Source organism: Oncorhynchus mykiss, chromosome 12 (genome assembly GCF_013265735.2).
Source record: "Oncorhynchus mykiss isolate Arlee chromosome 12, USDA_OmykA_1.1, whole genome shotgun sequence".
Classification (NCBI taxonomy): Eukaryota; Metazoa; Chordata; class Actinopteri; order Salmoniformes; family Salmonidae; genus Oncorhynchus; species Oncorhynchus mykiss.
In genome coordinates this window covers 96,067,111-96,085,309 of record NC_048576.1, presented here as the reverse complement: position 1 = coordinate 96,085,309, position 18,199 = coordinate 96,067,111, and the positions used below count along the sequence as shown (strand labels likewise).

The following is an 18,199-nucleotide window of genomic DNA, read 5'->3' as shown; positions in this document are numbered from 1 at the left end:
TCATCACCACAACACCCAAAAGCTAATGGGACGGCGGAGTCCGCAGTAAAAATCACAAAGAACCTCTGCAAAAAGGCTCTGCGAGAGGGCAAAGATGCCTGGAAAGCAATCCTGCAGTGGCTCAATACCCAGACAGAATGCATTGATAGCAGCCCGGCACAGCGCCTCATGGCACGGCCCTTAAAAGCAGCTCTGCCAGTAGCCAGCACTCTCCTGGAGCCATGTGTGGTGACAGACGTGCTGGTGAAGCTTCGTCAAAGAAGACAGGTCTCCAAGTTCATCTACGACAAATCAGCAAAAGACTTACCTGAGCTCAGGGTGGGTGAAACGGTGCGAATGAAGGGGACCGGACAGGCCTCTGGAGACTCTGATCCTGTGTACAGAAAGTGGCACCACGTTCCTACTTGGTCGAAGTGAATGGATCACTGTACCGTCGTAACAGGGTTGACCTTCGGATTGCTGAGCCAGCACCTACTCAGAACCCTAATGGCCAAAGGGGTCGCATGACAAAAGACAGAACCCCAGCAAGTCACATGGGGCCTGAGGCACTGGGCGAAGAGCCAGGGGATCACAGGTCGGCCGCTCCCTCGCCCATCAATTCTCCCCTTAGACATTGAGGTGACACGCCTGTGCGGGAACCCGCAGTCCTCGCAGACAAGCCCCCTGTCTTTTCACGCTGCGGGCGTCTGTTCCAGCCACCAAAAATACTTAATCTGTAAGTTTCCCATCAGGGATTGTTGACAGACAGAGATAAAAGTGAAGAGAATATCAAAATGTGCTGTTGTTACCTGAGAAAAAAAATACTAAACTGTTCATGTTGGAAATTGCTACTAGGTTTGTTTTGTTAGTGAATTGACACCTCCTGTGCTATTTTATTAAATGGAAGATGTTATGGGTGTAAAATGGCGCAGTGATGCCATCTGTTGGTAAATGTTCATTACTGCAACTCTTGTGTTTTACTGGGGTGCTTGAGATACCCGGATGTACTGAACAAGACTGGTTACTCGCATCAATGCCTCTGTCTCGTCATTTAACATTCAAACAGCTAGTTAGCATAACAAATTACTAGTTAGACATTTTACAACTTCGTGTGTGTTCTTAAATTTAATCTGGAGTGCGCTCGTAAATTCAGAGCGTTTCGCTCTCTGAGCAAACACTGGATGCTCAGGCGAGAAGTAGGGTTGATTTGAGCTTTCTGAACTTACAAGGGCAGTCAAGCACCCAAGCTAACATTGGCCAGCTACTTCTAGACACAAATGAGTGACCACTCTACTTTAATTTTTTAAAGTTAAGAACAAATTCTTATTTTCAATGACGGCCTAGGAACAGTGGGTCAACACTGCCTTGTTCAGGGGCAGTACGACATTTTTACCTTGCCAGCCCGGGGATTCGATCTTGCAACCTTTCGGTTACTGGCCCAATGCTCGAATCACTGGGCTACCCGTCACCCCAGGTAACCTAGTTTGGCTACAAATAAAAAATCTAATTAACAACTACACGCCCTAACAGAGATGGCTAGGCAGTTGTCATGTTATCCAGAGCGTTAGTGACTAACTGTGCTGCTGGCAATTTAATTACGCTTTTTTGCCGATATTTACTGACACCGGCCATATTCAGCTGTTGAGTGCTCCTAAAGTCATTATTCTGCGCTCGGATACTCAGATGAGAGTGCTCTGGAATCGGAGTAGATTGCCATTGAGAACGCACGACTATACCATTTAGCTAAACTAAGATTGACGGGAATAATCAAGTCAATAAACATTGGGTAGTTAGTTAGCCTATAGGTAATATACGGGCAAGTTTGATGTATAAGTAGCCAACTAACGTTAGGTAGCTAACATACCGGTACATACTGATGTAATGATATGTTATGTGGTTCGTGAGGACAGCATAACCTAAGTTAACTTCTTTACATTTCTCATAATTCGTTAAAGCAATGCATTTGTATCTGCACTCGTACTTCGGCTACATATTTTCCGCCATTTTCTTCAAATTTGAAAACGATGTGAAGCCACGCCCATTTCCTGAAGAATTGCATTATGGCCCTAAAGTACAGAAATAGCACTGATAAAACATCTTTGGAAATAGTGTACTCTGCGTGTATAGTTCATATTTTGCAAATTTAGAACGACATCCGGGAACTTTTGGCATACTAATTATATCCATACAATGACCAATAAGCATACTTTATACTCAATTCACGTCACACATAGTACGGTTAGAGTATTCAACAGAGCTCTGGAGTGTCAGCGATGAAGCAAACAATACTTTGGGTTATGCCCTGCAATAAAAACACAATCAGATCACATTTCTTTGTGTCTGATGTACAGCACAACGCTAACAGAGACAAGATAAGATAAAAGTAGAAAAGATAAACACATTATGCTTTTACCAGTGTTCAGTTCAAACTCCCTTTGGAATATCTGTCTAAATACATGAGTAATTAATGTTAACTCACCTAAAAAAATAAGCAACACTGTATCAATGTGTTTAAATGAAGAGTGAGAGCTGTGGAATAAGAGCTGTGAAATAAAGAAATGTAATTTTTTCAGTCCCACCCAAATCACATGGCAGTCAAACAAGTTGCCCTTCCCTTGTCTTGAGCACTGTTAAGTTTCGCTTGGTAGAAAACAAGAGTTACGCATTTTGGGTGACGCCCTGCATTAAAAACACAACCCGATATTTCAAACACCCTTTGGTATATCTGTCCTAGCCTGCACAGGAAGACAGGCACTCAAATAGTCTTGATTCAAGAGAGAAAAGCTGTCACTAACAGCATCTGCAGCAGTAAGCAAAACAATTTCAGAGAAATCTACACACAGAGCTCACATACATAACACCGTTTTATTTTAAAAGGCACAATGGCCCCATCTCATGATTTATCAATTATCAAGTCATCACCTATAAACACATCTTTACAGCAAATAGGCTCACTGAGGGAACATTGCACAATAAAACTACCATTGTGTATCGATGTGCACTGAGAGTCAGGAAGCAAGTTCAGGGAGTGAGTGATTTAATCAATAAATAAAACATAATAAGAACCTTGAACAACACACAGACATGAAACTGAAACAATGACACCTGGGGAAGGAACCAAAGCGAATGACATACTTAGATAGGGTAGGTAATCACGGAGGTGATGGAGTTCAGGTGAGTGTCATAATGCGCTGATGCGTGTAATGGTGGTGACAGATGTGTGCCATAACGAGCAGTCTGGTGGCCTCGAGGCCAGAGGGAGCACACGTGACAATTATCAACTTAAGTCTTCCAAAAACATCAACACAATAATTCCTCCCTTGCTTTGCCAAGTATTTTGTGCCCAACACATCAAATCAAATTGTATTGGTCACATGCACCAAATACAACATTTCACCTTACAGTGAAATGCTTACTTATACAAGCCCTTAACACTTATTTTTCTTAAACCCTCATTGTTGGTTAAGTAAAAAATAAAAGTAACAAATAATTAAAGAGCAGCAGTAAAATAACAATAGCGAGGCTATATACAGGGTGCAGAGTCAATGTAATATGTAAACCGGTTATTCAAGATAATATGTACAATACTTAAATACCTCAAAATACTTGACATTAGGAGAGATTCTAGTGAAAATAAAATATTATCTCTGTACTAAACAGTATGGCCTAAACTAATTCATTTCCACCCTGGCTTCTTGATGCTTCGGGGGACCTTGAGGACGGATACATTCTGAGCCTGGTTTGTTTTGCTGCTCCCCCCTGTCGGCAGCTCCCAGGCAATGCAGGCCTGGTCCTCACCAGTACAGGACAGAGCCACATCGTCTGCAGGCCTTGGGCACAGTGTGTGTGTGTGAAATTGCTTTAATTCCAAAGAGCTGCTACTGTCTAAATACATAAGTAAATCATGTTTTCAACTCAAAAAAATAACCAACACTATCACTGTGTTTAAATGCATTGTGTCCTGTCTGTGTAGTGAAGAGTGAGCGCTGTGGAATAAAGTTAGGGCATCATTTCAGTCCTGCCCAAATCACAGAGCTGTCAGAGAAGTTGCCCTTCCCTTGTCTGAGCACTGTAAGTTTTGTTTGGTAGAAAACGACAGTTATGCCTCAGGGAGGGGAGGTAAGAGAACATTTAATCAAATCAAATTTTATTTGTCACATACACATGGTTAGCAGATGTTAATGCGAGTGTAGCGAAATGCTTGTGCTTCTAGTTCCGACAATGCAGTAATAACCAACAAGTAATCTAACTAACAATTCCAAAACTACTGTCTTATACACAGTGTAAGGGGATAAAGAATATGTACATAAGGATATATGAATGAGTGATGGTACAGAGCAGCATAGGCAAGATACAGTAGATGGTATCGAGTACAGTATATACATATGAGATGAGTATGTAAACAAAGTGGCATAGTTAAAGTGGCTAGTGATACATGTATTACATAAGGATGCAGTCGATGATATAGAGTACAGTATATACGTATGCATATGAGATTAATAATGTAGTGTAAGTAACATTATATAAGGTAGCATTGTTTAAAGTGGCTAGTGATATATTTACATCATTTCCCATCAATTCCCATTATTAAAGTGGCTGGAGTTGAGTCAGTGTCAGTGTCAGTGTGTTGGCAGCAGCCACTCAGTGTTAGTGGTGGCTGTTTAACAGTCTGATGGCCTTGAGATAGAAGCTGTTTTTCAGTCTCTCGGTCCCAGCTTTGATGCACCTGTACTGACCTCGCCTTCTGGATGGTAGCGGGGTGAACAGGTAGTGGCTCGGGTGGTTGTTGTCTTTGATGATCTTTATGGCCTTCCTGTAACATCGGGTGGTGTAGGTGTCCTGGAGGGCAGGTAGTTTGCCCCCGGAGTGCTTCTATAGGAAGGGGGACAAAAGAAAAACGATTAATATAAACGTCCATCTTTAATCAAGTAAACATACATACGAGGCTGTTGCACAGAGAAGGTTATACATACACTGTTACATCCAATTATAATTCTGTCACTCCTTCCCTCCAGCCATAAATAGTACACCATAAAAGTATTGTTGTTCCATTTAGCTGGAAAGATACCCATACCTTGTTTCTTGTGGCACAGAGAAAATCCCTGACAGACCCTCCTTTATACAACCAGAATTTACATAGATCTGGCAAGAGAAAATACATGCAATGAGTATTCCACACAGTACATTCTAATAATTTATTCTAAAACCTGTAAAACACACCAATCCCCTCGTCAAGTCTCATAATGCAGCAAGATTGAAATACCTCACAATGTCCTGGTTTAAAGTTAGATATCCTATAAATATAGTCTTCCTGTCAGGAAATCTTCAGCCGACTAGTTCTCCACAAGGCATGAAAACTAAAACATACCAACGAGCTACATAGGAAAATTACTATATAGTGCACGTTAAATACTCATGAATGCAACAGTCACAGTAAACTTAATCTGTCTCAACATTTATTTCATATACAGGTAGCATATTTAGTAAGCAAATATGTTGAGGATACAACTTGTTAAGGATATAAATCTGTGGATAAAAATCAGTGTGATGACATAGTGTACACAAAATGTACTTTTTCACTTAAGTTTTCATGTACCAAATAAAACTCAGAAGTTGAATGTGTTTCCATTGTATTTTCAATTCTACCAATAGTTTTGTCACAAAAACTGTTGCATTAAATAGAAATGTGCCTACTCTGGTCTTGGCATGTGCTCTCTAGCCAACAAATTCGTAGTGGGAGGACCACACAACATATCATTGTGTGACTCCAAGTTTACTTCAGTATGATGGTTATTATATCAATGAAGCCGTTTCCACTGCCATTTCTCACATAATTCATTTTACAGACACAAAAAGATCCCACCATGTCGAACGAACAAATGATCTATTGGCAATCATAAAGTTGTACCTAAACTTCCTGGTTCCATCACATTTAAAAATATATACATATAATATGACTTTACTGGCATAAACTTATGGATGGAAAGTGGTTCATCTTTTATCCCCAAAAGTGGTCTAATGTCAAGCATGGTCCACATCCCACACCATGGTTGTGTAGATGGTGCCTATCTTTCTTATGTACGTATGTGTAATATACTGTAGCTTGATCTCCACAACAGAAGATCAACTTTTTAGGGTGAACTGTTCCTTTGAGCAATGGGCCAATCCTGTTTTACTCCTGTAAGGAAATCCCAATTAGCCTATTTCATCACATTTCTTTCTGGATTATCTCTGAATCTGTAATGACTTGAACAGTTCTCTGGTCTAGTGTAAAGATCAGGAGTTACTCACAGGGTTTACTTTCCTGCTGTCATCCAGGACCTCTGGGGCATTCCAGCCCATGGTGCCAAGGGCTCCAGACCTCATGCTGTAGCTTTGTCTGCTGTCCGCTAACTGCTTACTCATCCCAGTAAGATGATTTGCTTCCACTGGTCCTGGGGCCCGTAAGGTCAACGGCATCATGAACTTTACCAAGTACCAGGACATTTTAGCCAAAAACCTGGTTGTCTCTGCCAGGAGGCTTACACTTCCAAAAAGACAATAACCCCAAGCACTAATCAAAACAATCACAAAATCAACATTGTGCAATGGCCATATCAGTATCCTGTGGTTTGAATTGAAGAGAGTAGTCCATAAGAGCAGGCAAATGATATCAAGGATCTGGAAAGATTCTGAATGGAGGAATGGTCTAAGACCTCTCCGAACGTGTTCTCCAATCTCGTAAAACATTTTAGATTAAGGCTCAGTGTAACGGTGTAATTATCCTCTCAAAGGGAGGGTGCTGGAGTATTGAAAACAGGGGTGCCAATCATTTTGACCCCTATCTTTTTTAGTTTGTTTTTGTATTACCTGTTAAAAAATATTTATTTCTCTAAACAATTGTATTAGTATAAAATGTCCTCATTTTTTACTTACCATATAGCTCAGTATTTGTATGTTGTATATTACATATTTATATATTATAGTATTGTAGTCTTTTTTGCTCATCTTTATCAAGATTGCTAATAATGATCAATCTGACTGCATATAACAAAATCATGTCATTGAGAACTACCATATCCACAAAGGTGGATATAAACCATACATTTTATTATTGTCAATAAAGATAAGCCTAAAGAGGACCTGAGCGAGAAATGATAAAATAAAACACCTGGCTGAAAACATCCTGTAGATCTCCCTGAAGAAGATGCTTCCATGTTAAAACCATCTCCTAGAGCTCCAACAGGGCCATCTAGGGGGAGAGAGAGCGAGAGAGACACAGAGACAGAGAGATGGTAGATAAAAAAACATTAAAGTAGAAAATATGGTAGATTAAGTTCATTCAAAGCAAGTTACTGTAATACAACTCTCGAAAAGTTTACTTTGAGATAATCTTTCTAATTCTACAGGATAAATAATGATATTTCATAAATTCCCTAAAAAGAGGTGGTTAAGAGTTAGGCCAGTAATTAAGCAAAGACCGTATTTCTCATCACCCTTAAATATATATTTTTTAACGTTTCAGCTAGTTGGTTCTGGTTCATCTTCCTCAGGATCTCCAGTGTAATCTTCACAGCTTCCTCAGGTTGGTAGGTCCCTACCATCTTATTGATAGTGTCCTTTCTGCCAGGGTACTCCAGTCGTCTCACTGGGATACAGAGGGAAACCTTCTACGCCTTCACATAAATGTATTCTGCACTGCTTTACCCAAATCATTCAGAGTGGCCAGCAGCAGCTCAGGAACAACTGCCATTGTGGGTCTTTTTACCTTTAGTTCACTAGACAAGTCAGTTAAGAAAAAAATTGTTATTTTCAATGACTGCCTAGGAACAGTGGGTTAACTGCCTTATTCAGGGTATTTTTACCTCGTCAGCTCGGGGATTCAATCTCACAACCTTTCGGTTACTAGTCCAACACTCTAACCACTAGGCTACCTGCCCCCCTGGGCTCCATGCACTGTGAACACAGAAATTTAGAACCAGGAACACATATAGCCCTTGGTTCTCTCCAGACCGGACTTCCCTTAACCAACACAAAAACATCCTGTGGTGTTCTGCAATAGCGTCGAACAGCCCCCGTAAAATGCAACTTTTAGGGAAGTTAGAAACCAATATACACAGGCAGTTAGAAAAGCCAAGGCTAGCTTTTTCAAGCAGAAATTTGCTTCCTGCAACACAAACTCAAAAAAGTTCTGGGACATTGTAAAGTCCATGGAGAATAAGAGCACCTCCTCCCAGCTGCCCACTGCACTGAGGATAGGAAACTCTGTCACCACTGATAAATCCCCTATAATTGAGAATTTCAATAAGCATTTTTCTACAGCTGGCCATGCTTTACACCTGGCCACCCCTACCCAGGTCAACAGCACTGCACCCCCCACAGCAACTCGCCCAAGCCTTCCCCATTTATCCTTTTCCCAAATCCAGTCAGCTGATGTTCTGAAAGAGCTGCAAAATCTAGACCCCCACAAATCAGCCGGGCTAGACAATCTGGACCCTTTCTTTCTAAAATGATCTGCCGAAATTGTTGCAACCCCTATTACTAGCCTGTTCAACCTCTCTTTCGTGTCATCTGAGATTCCCAAAGATTGGGAAGCAGCTGCGGTCATCCCCCTCTTCAAAGGGGGGGGGGGGGGGGCACTTGACCCAAACTGCTACAGACCTATATCTATCCTACCCTGCCTTTCTAAGGTCTTCGAAAGACAAGTTAACAAACAGATCACCGACCATTTCGAATCCCACCGTACCTTCTCTGCAATGCAATCTGGTTTCAGAGCTGGTCATTGGTGCACCTCAATCTAGAAGAAAAAGAAACGCACACCTATTAAGACGAGGTGCTGGCTAGCGGAGTAGAAACTTGAAAATAAAAGAGAGCCGCACACTAAGAGCTCAGATGCAAAAATGTAATATCAACGTTTCGACAGCCAAGCTGTCTTCATCAGGGTATAATCACAAACACTGCGGGATGACTCGTTTATATAGTGTCAAAAGACACAGGTGTCTGTAATCACGGCCAAGAGTGGCCTAATATCATTGATTAATAATCAAATATTAAAATGTCATACAAAGAACAGCATACAAACAAATGGATAGCATACGATCATATATTAATTTAACTACACAAGTTTACAAACAATTACAATGGCAAAGTCACAATAGTCACAAGAATGGCTTCAGATCAAAGTCTACGTTGAGACCGAAGGGCGCAGGGGTCTTTAAATTAAAGATTCAGGCAGCCTCTCGTTTTAACAATAAATTATCAAGGTCACCCCCTCTCCTAGGGAGGGTGACATGTTCGATGCCAATGTAACGCAGAGACGAAATCGAGTGGCCTGCCTCCAAGAAGTGGGCCGCAACTGGATAAGTAAAGTTTTTACACCTAATGGTGCTACGATGCTCTGAGATACGTACTTTTAATTCGCGCTTTGTTTTACCTACATAATTTTTACTACAAGGACAAGTTATAAGATAAATAACTGCCTTAGTGGAGCACGTAATAACACCTTTTATTGGGATCGATTTCCCTGTTTGTGGGTGTTTGAAGGATCTACATGTATAAGTGCCATTGCATTGAGCACAGCCATTACATTTGTAATTTCCATCCAGTAGGGGCGCAAAAAGACATTGTTCAGGAATATCTTGGGGTGGTAAATCAGAGTTTACCAATTGGTCTCTGAGATTTCTGCCCCGCGAGAATATGACCAAGGGAAAGTCCGAAAACACATTACCGAGACTATCATCGGATTTTAGGATGTGCCAATGTTTGTGAACAATTCCCTTCATTTTTTCAGAGCACTTTGAATAGCGGGTAGTTAGAACGCAAGAATGCGTCTTTTTGCGAGACTGACCTTGAAAAAGGTCATGTCTCGTTTTGTTTTGAATTTTCTCAATGGCAATATTAATCTTATCATTCTTGTAGCCCCTCTCCTTGAACTTTATTTGCATCTCAGACATATTTCTGTCGGATTGTTTTTTGCAAATTCTTTTGATTCGACAGAATTGGCTGTAGGGCAAACTATTTTTCAAGGGAAGTGGGTGACAACTATCAGCCCTCAACAAACTGTTACGATCAGTAGGCTTCCTGTAAAGATCAGTGTATAGAACATTATCTTCACACAAGATCAGAAGATCAAGAAAACTGATTTGACGTGTATCAGATTGCATAGTCAATCTCAGATGCTCAGAACAGGAGTTAAGAAAAGCATGGAACGCCTGGAGCTGTTTTGCATCACCCCTCCATAGAACAAAAATATCATCAATATACCGTTTCTAAATAATGATGTGAGGCAAGAAAACATTTGAGAGGATTGAAAATAGACTGTTTCTCCATGTAACCCACATACAAATGAGCATAGTTAGGAGCCATGGGGGATTCCATAGCAGTACCTTTCGTCTAAATAAAGAAATCATTTAGAAACATGAAATAGTTATGCGTGAGTACTATTTCAGCCAATGTTACAATGCATGCACTGGAAGGTAGTTCATTAGGGTCACGATGCAGAAGAAAATGTCACATAGCTTCAATACCGCCCTCGTGTGGAATATTAGTGTATAATGACTCAACATCAAAAGCAACTAACAAGGTATTCTCAGGGAGAGGATCAAGAGATTTAATGATAGAGATCATACTGCTGGTGTTCTTTACAAAGGAGGGGAGCTGTTCTGCGAGTGGTCTAATAAAAAAGTCAACAAAAGTAGATAGAGGGGCCGTTACTGCATCAATGCCCGCTACAATAGTGCGCCCTGGAGGTTGTGTAACATTCTTGTGTAATTTCGGCAAAGTATAGAAAGTGGCAATTTTAGGGTGTTGAATAGCCAAAAAAAAGCATGTTCTTTTTTGGTTATCTGACCAGAACTTAAATACCCATCTAGGACAGTCAAGATAGTATTCTGAAATTGGGAAGTGGGGTCACTTCTGAGTTTCTTGTAAATGGTGTTGTCAAGCAGCTGTCTGTGACACTCATGTACATAAGCTGTCCTATCCATGAGTACAACCGACCCACCCTTATCAGCGGGACGAATAAGGACTGACGTATCAGATTGTAAATCAAGCAAAGCTTGTTTTTCATTCTTGGATAAATTATGGAAAGATTTGGATCCCTGTTTATTCTTAAGGAGAAGTCCAACATCATTTTCCACAAGTCTGCAATGTCTCTCGATAGAGTGATTGCGATTGGTTGGAGGTATAAAATAACTCTTGCTTCTAAAAGGAGTCGGAGTATGTGCAGGAGAGCAACCTACTGGTTCAATAGAAGTGTCAGAATTAGGGGAGCTAAAGTATTCCCTTAAACGGATGTTTCTAAAAAACTTAAACATGTCTACCTTAACATCAAAATCGTTGCACTGAGTTGTAGGCACAAAAGATAACCCTTTATTAAGCAAAGAGACATGGGCAGGGCTCAATATCTTGCTTGATAAATTAAAGACTCAGTCCCGTGGGTTCTGGGACCATGTGAACGGTCTCCTCTGCCTCTGAAAGTCGTTTCTTCTTACCCCGTCGGGTGCGACATCTCGTCGATGCGCGTGCCTGCGGCCTCCTCCGCCCTTCCGTCCGTCCAGTCTCTCGTTGAATAAAAAACTACCACTGGAAGCCGATGAGGCGCTGGTTGTGGAGCGTTGATCAGACAAGGGTGGATAGAAGTAAGCGGCATCCCTCCTGCGTCTGTCATGGAGAGGGGGAGCAGGACCTCTTTTGTCAGGGTTTCTCCAGAAGTAGACTTTACCATCGGTCTCGTCTTTTTTGTCTTGGTTGAATTTCTTGATTTCAAATTCCTTTATTTCTGTAGACAACTTGTCCTGGAGCGCTTGGTTAGTTTTCATCAGTTCATTGAATATGCCATCATCATTAACAATTGTTTGTAGAGCTGTGCGTTTGTCTTTAATCGTGTTATCCATTTCAATAAAATCCTTCAACTGGTCAACAATTAATGTCATTAAATCAATAGAGCATTTGTTCAGGATGGCACACCAGCGCTCACAGTAATCATCTGTGCGCTGTCCCAATGATGGTTCTTTTTGCCACCTGAGTCCCCGTGGAATAATGCCTCGACGCACATAATCACTAAGAGTAACTATATGTAGATGCGTTCTCGTCTGGCGCTTAGATAAATGTAATAGTTCTTTCGAGGGGTCGGAATTACCTCCCGGCATGTCAAAAAGGGACTCCGAAATAATGATCTTATCACGCTCCCTTTGACTATATTCAAAGTAATCTTGTCTGGGTCTATGACCAGTGTCAGGAAAATAATTATCATTCGGCATCGTTTAAGAGCTTTTTTTGTCGGTAGGGTGCTGTTTACTGGGTAACATAACGATCTAAAAGAAAAAGAAACGCACACCTATTAAGACGAGGTGCTGGCTAGCGGAGTAGAAACGTGAAAATAAAAGAGAGCCGCACACTCTAAGAGCTCAGATGCAAAAATGTAATATCAACGTTTCGACAGCCAAGCTGTCTTCATCAGGGTATAATCACAAACACTGCGGGATGACTCGTTTATATAGTGTCAAAAGACACAGGTGTCTGTAATCATGGCCAAGAGTGGCCTAATATCATTGGTTAATAATCAAATATTAAAATGTCATACAATGAACAGCATACAAACAACAAATGGATAGCATACAATCATAGATTAATTTAACTACACCGCCTCTCCTTCCAGTTCTCTGCCGCCAATGACTGGAATGACTGGTATTACATTTTTCATCTGAGCTCTGAGCTCTTAGAGTGTGCGGCTCTCTTTTAATTTCATGGGTGCACCTCAGCCATGCTCAAGGTCCTAAACGATATCATAAAATACAATACTGAAAGACAATTCATTGACCTGGCCAAGGATTTCGACTCTGTCAATCACCACATCCTCATCGGCAGATTCAATAGCCTTGGTTTCTCAAATGATTGCCTCGCTTGGTTCACCAACTACTTCTCCAACAGAGTTCAATGTGTCAAATCTGAGGGCCTGTTGTCTGGGCCTCTGGCAGTCTCTATGGGGGTGCCACAGGGTTCAATTCTTGGGCCGACTCTCTTCTCTGTATATATTAATGATGTCGCTCTTGCTGCTGGTGAGTCTCTGATCCACCTCTACGCAGACGACACCATTCTGTATACCTCTGGCCCTTCTTTGGACACTGTGTTAACAACCCTCTAGACGAGCTTCAATGCCATACAACTCTCCTTCCGTGGCCTCCAACTGCTCTTAAATGCAAGTAAAACTAAGTGCATGCTGTTCAACCGATCGCTGCCTGCACCTGCTCGCCCTTCCAGCATCACTACTCTGGATGTTTCTGATTTAGAGTATGTGGACAACTACAAATACCTAGGTGTCTGGTTAGACTGTAAACTCCTTCCAGACTCACATAAAACATCTCCAATCCAAAGTTAAATCTAGAATTGGCTTCCTATTTCGCAACAAAGCATCCTTCACTCATGCTGCCAAATGTAAAACTGACCATCTTACCGATCCTCGACTTTGGCGATGTCATTTACAAAATATCCTCCAACACCCTACTCAACAAATTGGATACAGTCTATCACAGTGCCATCCGTTCTGTCACCAAAGCCCCATATACTACCCGCCACTGCGACCTGTATGCTCTCGTTGGCTGGCCCTCGCTTCATACTCAACGTCAAACCCACTGGCTCCAGTTCATCTACAAGACCCTGCTAGGTAAAGTCCCGCTTTATCTCTGCTCGCTGGTCACCATAGCGTTCCAGCAGGTATATCTCACTTGTCACCCCAAAGCCAATTCCCCCTTTGGCCGCCTCTCCTTCCAGTTCTCTGCTGCCAATGACTGGAACGAACTACAAAAATCTCTGAAACTGTAAACACTTATCTCCCTCACTAGCTTTAAGCAGCAGCTGTCAGAGGAGCTCACAGATCACTGCACCTGTACATAGCCCATCTATAAATAGCCCAAACACCTACCTCTTCCCCTACTGTATTTATTTATTTATTTTGCTCCTTTGCACCCCAGTATTTCTACTTTGCACACTCATCTACTGTTAAATCTACCAATCCATTGTTTTAATTGCTATTGTCACGCCCTGGTCTAAGTATTTTGTGTTTTTCTTCATGTATTGGGTCAGGCCAGGGTGTGGCATCGGGTTTTTTTATTGTGGTGTGTTTTGTCTTGGGGTTTTGGTGTGTATGTATTGGGATTGTAGCTAGTGGGGTTATCTAGCAAAGTCTATGGCTGTCTGGAGTGGTTCTCAATCAGAGGCAGGTGTTTATCGTTGTCTCTGATTGGGAACCATATTTACGCAGCCATATTCTTTGAGTTTGTCGTGGGTGATTGTCTTGATGTCCTTGTTTGATGTTAGTTTACACTAGTATAGGTTGTTTTCGTTTCTTGTATTATTTTGTTTTGTTTTGTAGTGTTCATGTTTAGTTGTGTTTACGTTTGTTTAAATAAACATGGATCGCAATCGACACGCTGCAGTTTGGTCCGACTCTCCTTCACTATATGAAAACCGTTACAGCTATATTGTATTTACTTCGCCACCATGGCCTATTTATTGCCTTTACCTCCCTTATCTCACCTCATTTGCTCACATTGAATATAGACTTATTTTTCTACTGTATTATTGACTGTATGTTTGTTTTACTCTATGTGTAACTCTGTGTTATATGTGTCGAACTGCTTTGCTTTATCTTGGCCAGGTCGCAGTTGTAAATGAGATCTTGTTCTCAACTTGCCTACCGGGTTAAATAAAGATGAAATAAAAATAAAAATACATTTAAGTCTACGAATCACAAACCAAACTCAGTGCCTCCGTCTTTTATCCTCTCACTAAACTACTTTCATCAACGTTTACATTTTGTCTCGAGATCTATTTTTCGTTCATGTTATTAGCTCTCATGAGGTTTTCTGCTCAAAACTAGTCATTAGCTGACTACACCCATGAAACATCAAGTTGAATCCTGTCCTAAGGGTGGTTTTCTCATAATTTCATAACGTTATTTCATTACACACAACATATCCCATACTACTTACAGGATCGGATAGTCTTCAGCTCTTGCTGATGATGAGTCAGCTTATACCCAAGTGGGATGGGTTAGAGGCGTGTCTGATAAATTCAGGTCTACCAGTACCATGCAGGGCGTGATTTACTGTAGTAGGGAATGTAGAGAAGTCATAAGCCCTTAATCTAAACAAGGAAGGTAGAAACACAGTATGAGAGAGAAAACAGATGTACACTATAGATGTACAGTACGTTTTAGAGTAGCTACTGTACATAAACAGCAGGCCCCTCCCTATTCAATGAAGAAAAGTAACCAGAATAATTCAACTACAAAAGTTTAAATGGACAATGTAAAAAGTTTGTCATTTATTATACAGTTGAGTTCCTTTATTTCAGTCAGTAGACCTACACTGTTTTGTTGAGTGAATAACATGAGTCCAAACCTGCATTCCTGCAGGACCAGAAGATTGATGATTGATGATATACTGTCTGTCCTTTATGTTTACTTCCTGTTTTCTGTAAAAAGCATGAGCATGCATGAAAGAAGTACAAAGTTGTTTGGCCATCAAATACCACATTTTGGGCACAATACATATATAATATTACACAGGCTTTCTGCATATGACAAGATTTGATTTTGAAACTAAACTGAATTTTTAACACACACACACACACACACACACACACAGTCTTCCTCTGATAATGTGCTTTAAAACATGCTCATTAGCTGGTATGTTGGTCCAAAATGTTCAGGAGATATTCCATAAGACTCCTTTTCTGGCAGGATTTGTCTAAGTGGCGACCCTACTTTTTCACAGTGACGTTGTATGCAACAGGTCCTCTAAATGTGAACCCCAAGTAGAATGTGATGTTTTCATTGCCATAGGGCACGGAGGCTGCTTTCAGATGAGGAATAGTGAACTTCTTCTCTTTTGGGCCCTCAAGGTACACTATCCCATCTTCTGTCCACCCAGACACAGTCCTGAGGAGTTTTGCCATCTCTGGCATTTTCCACACCTCCCCACTGAACCACTCCAATCTCTTTCCTGAGATTGAGAGGACCTTTGTAATCGTTTCAACCTTGCTCTTGTGGACAATCTTGTCCCACCCACTTCCATTACTCAGGAAAAAGTGGGTGTAAATCCTTCATTTTGGTCCAGTAGCTCCTTTTGAGATACTCAACAGCTGATAGAACAAAATTGTATTTGGTCTATTTTTCAGGGTCTGTGTCATGATCTTCTGGCCAGAAGAGCAAGATGAGCAGGAACAGAGCACTGGACAGGCACTTCCGTTTCTCTTTTGGGAACTGCTGACTGAGTTTCTGAAGGTCTTTCAGAGCAGCCAACTTTGGAGATTGGGTTGTAAGGCAACTCAGAGCAATATGAGCTGCTATGTAATTGACAAGATCCATTTGATCCAGCCTGGCCATCAGAGGGTTGCTGGGGTAGAGCGATATGATATTCTCTAGGACTTTGACTTGGTCTCTTTCTTTCTGGTCAGTCAGAAGGGAGAATATTGAAGTTATATTCCCCCCACCAAGCCGGTAAAGGATCATGCGTTTCATGAAAGGAGTTAAACTGCCAGGGTTCAACTGGCACAGCTTTGGGGCAATGCTGATAGAGGCATCACTGAAATATTTACCATACTCAGAGGATTTTCTTACCAACCATTTCATTGGATGGCTTATTTTCATCTCAGAGCTTTCAATTGTCTCCTCCTCATCTGCACTGATGTCTGTCTGGAAGTAACTCAGGTCCTCCGAGATCCACTCCAGGGCTTCATGCAGTGTCATTTGAAGGCCTTTCAAAATGCTGTGAAAATTCTCCCAGTTCTTCTTCACTTCCTCAGGAATGTAATCAGTGAGCAGGTACTTCATACATTCTGAGTGGCCATACATTTTGCTTGTTGCCAATTATCTCGATAAATTATTTTAATCGTTTGACAGCCCTAAAGAATAGACATTTTCAACGTCCGTTAAATGACGTCTTTTAAACTTTAACTTAAAACTGAAAATGAACGTGACTGCAATGTCAGACAGAGAAGCCTTTTCAATATCTTCTCTCTCATTGGGGTCTGTCTAAAAATGATAGTAAGACAAAAACAGTATGCCATAGCTCTATGCCTATGTTGGTGTGAATGGTGCAGATCTCTTGTAAAGAGATGCCTTTGCACAGTGCCCAAGACGTTAGCCAAAACTCTGGTGGAATGATCTCTCAGAATCTCCAGGGGCTGTAAACCCTTGCTATTATAAGTATATAATAGCCTCCTCCAGAATCCAATGGGATTGCTGTTGATGAGAGAGGGGCCCACGTTTGCAAGGGGGCGCCCAAGAAATTAAGAGTAGGTCACCCTTTTGCCATGCTCTAGTTCTACCCAAGTAGAAGCGCAACACGTGTACTGTACATAAACGACGGAGACGCCCTTCTTCTGTAGAGTAGAAGGGCAGCGGGTGGAAATCAATTAGCTCCAAGGTGATACAATTGTAATTGCAGCTGACCTTAGGCATAAAGGTGGGATTGAGTAACAAAGTTACTTGGGGGAACCCTGGGGAAACTGTAGGCATGAATGGTGGACTAAAGTGCATGCAGCTCGCTCACTCGCTTTACAGAGGTAAGGGCAATCAGCAAACCTGTCTTAAAGGAGAGATATTTAAAACTCTACGCATTCCAGCTGCTCAAAGGTTTCTGAGAAATTGCATCAAGCACAATAGACTGGTCCAAAGACGGGGTTAAAGGCTTGGTTGGGGATTAGACGTAAGCGATACACTTCCTTCATGAAACACTGTGGGTGTTACTCTACTCTAGTTGTCAAAGCCTAGATGACAGGCCGAGAAAGCTGCTAAATTGATCTAAACAGTGATGTCACGCCGTGACCTTAGAGAGCCTTTTTATTTCTCTATTTGGTTAGGTTGTGATTTGGGTGGGCATTCTAGTTTGTCTGTTTCTTTGTTGGCCCGGGTATGGTTCCCAATCAGAGGCAGCTGTCTATCGTTGTCTCTAATTGGGAATCACACTAAGGCAGCCTTTTTTCCACCTGTGTTTGTGGGTAATTATTTATTTTCTGTGAGTGTTTGTGTGCGCCACGTTCGGTTTCTGTTTACCTGTTTTTTTGTGAAGGTTTCACTCCTAGTAAAGATGTGGAATTACATGCACGCTGCGCCTTGGCTCATTTATGACAGTTTGAATACAGTGAACGTGACAAGTTAACTGTTTTGGTCACACCACCAGCCTGTCCAGGGCCCCGTTCTGATGCAGGGGGGTCACTCACCACCTGGGACTGGATC

At 41.5% G+C, this 18,199-nt stretch overlaps 1 protein-coding gene and 1 long non-coding RNA gene across 5 annotated transcripts in view; both read right to left on the bottom strand.

Moving 5' to 3' along the window:
* LOC110538780 (sterile alpha motif domain-containing protein 9-like) overlaps positions 1-18,199 on the bottom strand; it is a 73,611-nt gene that overhangs the window by 17,482 nt on the left and 37,930 nt on the right. The window contains exon 3 of one of the 2 annotated variants that reach the window (XM_036939357.1): positions 2,459-2,522. The gene's annotated coding sequence lies outside the window, so the exon portion shown is untranslated. Of the gene's footprint in view, positions 1-2,458; positions 2,523-15,414; positions 15,433-18,199 lie in introns of those variants that run through there. The other variant, XR_005035238.1, reaches the window with a different exon arrangement.
* On the bottom strand, positions 4,758-12,405 carry LOC110538781. 3 transcript variants are annotated; one of them, XR_005035243.1, is made up of 6 exons: positions 11,451-12,405; positions 8,705-8,755; positions 7,130-7,210; positions 6,271-6,505; positions 5,054-6,157; positions 4,813-4,851 (listed from the first exon to the last, which is right to left on the bottom strand). It is a non-coding gene; the product is annotated as an uncharacterized LOC110538781 (long non-coding RNA). The 3 variants fall into 3 exon arrangements; XR_005035242.1 differs by having other exon boundaries at positions 4,758-6,157; XR_005035241.1 differs by lacking the exons at positions 4,813-4,851; positions 5,054-6,157; positions 6,271-6,505 and having other exon boundaries at positions 6,513-7,210.